Here is a 3,794-nt window from a genome sequence, read left to right on the forward strand (position 1 = left end):
GATTGTGGATGTTTTTTGGACAAGCCTACTCTTTTCTAAGAGATTTGGAAACACCCTAATGTCAGAAACGTAATTTTTGGGGGACAAAAATCGTCTTTATTGACATTAAACTGAATCAATGACTCACTACTGCTGCTCCTGTGTGTCTAACAGGCCTATTGTGATGTAAATGAAGGTTCCAAATGCCACTGGGACAGAGTTCAATTTGAGTATTTAAAAGGGTTTGTTCTGTCATTAGTGTTTTCCATTGCCTGTTTGTTATACTTGGCTACCTTCATAATAGGGGAGTGGTTACATATGCTGTAAGTTTCATTTAGTCAGAAATGGTTTTGTCGCATGCTGGTCACCTGTTTCGTAGTTAATGAAGGGCAAAGTTCTACTTCAGATTTGACAATATATGTACAGTTTTGCGAGGGCCAACAGTCAGGTGTCCTATGGTGACTGACATGGATACAACAGCTCTGATCTACAAGGTCCTCTGTGCCCAAAATGGGTCCTTTGAGCTGGGAGAATTACGTGCCAACATTAGCACGATGGAAGATGACATGGAAAGTGTTTTAGGGAATCAGGAGATGTTTACCAGGGCTGTCTCTAAGGGAAACAAACTGATAGTTGCCAAGACGAAGAGGAGGTTCTGCAGAGCTAATGGATGTAGTGGCTGCAGCAATTTACAGCTGTGTAAGTTTTATCTGTATGGAACATTTATTTTTATATTTTATTTCACCTTTATTTAACCAGGTAGGCCAGTTGAGAACAAGTTCTCATTTACAACTGTGACCTGGCCAAGATAAAGCAAAGCAGTGAGACAAAAACAACAACACAGAGTTACACATGGAATAAACAAACAGTCAAAAACACAAAAGAAAAATCTGTATAGTGTGTGCATATGAAGTAAGGAGGTAAGGCAATAAATAGGCCCTAATAGCGAAGTAATTACAATTTAGCAATTAACACTGGAGTGATAGATGTGCAGATGAGGATGTGCATGTAGAAATACTGGTTTGTAAAAGAGCAGAAAAACTCAAACAAATATGGGGATGAGGTAGGTAGTTGGATGGGCTATTCACAGATGGGCTGTGTACAGCTGCAGCGATCGGTAAGCTGCTCTGACAGCTGATGCTTAAAGTTAGTGAGGGAGATATAAGTCTCCAGCTTCAGTGATTTTTTTTTTGCAATTCATTCCAGTCATTGGCAGCAGAGAACTGGAAGGAAAGGTGGCCAAAGAGGAATTGGCTTTGGGGGTGACCAATGAAATATACCTGATGGAGCGCGTGCTACGGGTGGGTGCTGCTATGGTGACCTGTGAGCTGAGATAAGGCGGGCATTACCGAGCAAAGACTTATAGATGACCTGGAGCCAGTGGGTTTGGCGACGAATATGTAGCGAGAGCCAGCCAACGAGAGCATACAGGTCGCAGTGGTGGGTAGTATATGGGGCTTGATGACAAAACAGATGGGACCAGACTGCATCCAATTTGCTGAGTAGAGTGTTGGAGGCTATTTTGTAAATGACATCGCCGAAGTCAAGGATCGGTAGGATAGACAGTTTTACGAGGGTATGTTTGGCAGCATGAGTGAAGGATGCTTTGTTGCGAAATAGGAAGCCGATTCTAGATTTAATTTTGGATTGGAGCTGCTCAATGTGAGTCTGGAAGGAGAGTTTAGAGTCTAACCAGACACCTAGGTATTTGTAGTTGTCCACATATTCTAAGTCAGAACGTCCAGAGTAGTGATGCTAGATGGGAGGGCAGGTGCGGGCAGCGATTGGTTAAAGAGCATGCATTTAGTTTTACTTGAATTTAAGAGCAGTTGGACGCCACGGAAGGAGTGTTGTATGGCATTGAAGCTCATCTGGAGGTTTGTTAACACAGTGTCCAAAGAAGGGCCAGAGGTATACAGAATGGTGTCGTCTGCGTAGAGGTGGATCAGAGAATCATCAGCGGCAAGAGCGACATCATTGATATATACAGAGAAAAGAGTCGGCCCGAGAATTGAACCCTGTGGCACCCTCATAGAGACTGCCCGAGGTCCGGACAACAGTCCCACCGATTTGGCACACTGAACTCTGTCTGAGAAGTAGTTGGTGAAACAGGCGAGGCAGTCATTTGAGAAACCAAGGCTGTTGAGTCTGCCGATAAGAATGCAGTGATTGACAGAGTCGAAAGCCTTGGCCAGGTCGATGAATACGGCTGCACGGTATTGTATTTTATCGATGGCGGTTATGATATCGTTTAGGACCTTGAGTGTGGCTGAGGTGCACCCATGACCAGCTCGGAAACCAGATTGCCTAGTGGAGAAGGTACGGTGGGATTCTAAATGGTCGGTGATCTGTTTGTTAACTTGGCTTTCGAAGACCTTAGAAAGGCAGGGTTGGATAGATATAGGTCTATAGCAGTTTGGGTCTAGAGTGTCTCCCCCTTTGAAGAGGGGGATGACCGCGGCAGCTTTCCAATCTTTGGGGATCTCAGAAGATACGAAATATAGGTTGAACGGGTTAGTAATAGGGGTTGCAACAATTTCGGCTGATAATTTTAGAAAGAGAGGGTCCAGATTGTCTAGCCCAGCTGATTTGTAGGGGTCCAGATTTTGCAGCTCTTTCAGAACATCAGCTATCTGGATTCAGGTGAAGGAGAAATGGGGGAGGTTTGGGCAAGTTGCTGTGGGGGGTGCAGAGCTGTTGGCCAGGGTAGGGGTAGCCAGGTGGAAAGCAGGGCCAGCCATAGAAAAATGCTTATTGAAATTCGCAATTATCGTGGATTTATCGGTAGTGACAGTGTTTCCTAGCCTCAGTGCAGTGGGCAGCTGGGTGGAGGTGCTCTCATTCTCCATGGACTTTACAGTGTCCCAGAACTTTTTGGAATTAGTGCTACAGGATGCACATTTCTGTTTGAAAAAGCTAGCCTTTGCTTTCCTAACTGCCTGTGTATATTGGTTCCTAACTTCCCTGAAAAGTTGCATATCGCAGGGGCTATTCGATGCTAATGCAGTACACCACAGGATGTTTTTGTGCTGGTCAAGGGCAGTCAGGTCTGGAGTGAACCAAAGGCTATATCTGTGCTTAGTTCTACATTTCTTGAATGGGGCATGCTTATTTAAGGTAATGAGGCAGTAATCGCTGAGATCCTGGTTGAAGACAGCAGAGGTGTATTTAGAGGGCAGGTTGGTTAGGATGATATCTATGAGGGTGCCCGTGTTTACGGATTTAGGGTTTTACCTGGTAGGTTCCATTATAATTTTTGTGAGATTCAGGGCATCTAGTTTAGATTGTAGGACGGCCGGGGTGTTAAGCACATCCCAGTTTAGGTCACCTAACAGCACAAACTCTGAAGATAAATGGGGGGCAATCAATTCACATATACACAGCTGTGAGCTGAGGGGGGTCTATAAAAAGGCGGCAATAGTGAGAGACTTATTTCTGGAAAGGTGGATTTTTAAAAGTAGAAGCTCAAACAGTTATGGCACAGACCTGGATAGTATGACAGAACTATGCAGGCTATCTCTGCAGTAGATTGCAACTCCGCCCCCTTTGGCAGTTCTATCTTGGCGGAAAATGTTGTAGTTGGGGATGGAAATTTAAGAATTTTTAGTGGCCTTCCTAAGCCAGGATTCAGACACGACTAGGACATCAGGGTTTGGCGGAGTGTGCTAAAGCAGTGAATAAAACAAACTTAGGGAGGAGGCTTCTGATGTTAACATGCATGAAAGCAAGGCTTTTACGGTTACAGAAGTCAACAAATGATAGCGCCTGGGGAATAGGAGTGGAACTGGGGGCTACAGGGCCTGGGTTAACCTCTA

Source organism: Salvelinus namaycush, chromosome 38, assembly GCF_016432855.1.
Source record: "Salvelinus namaycush isolate Seneca chromosome 38, SaNama_1.0, whole genome shotgun sequence".
In the NCBI taxonomy this organism is placed as follows: Eukaryota; Metazoa; Chordata; class Actinopteri; order Salmoniformes; family Salmonidae; genus Salvelinus; species Salvelinus namaycush.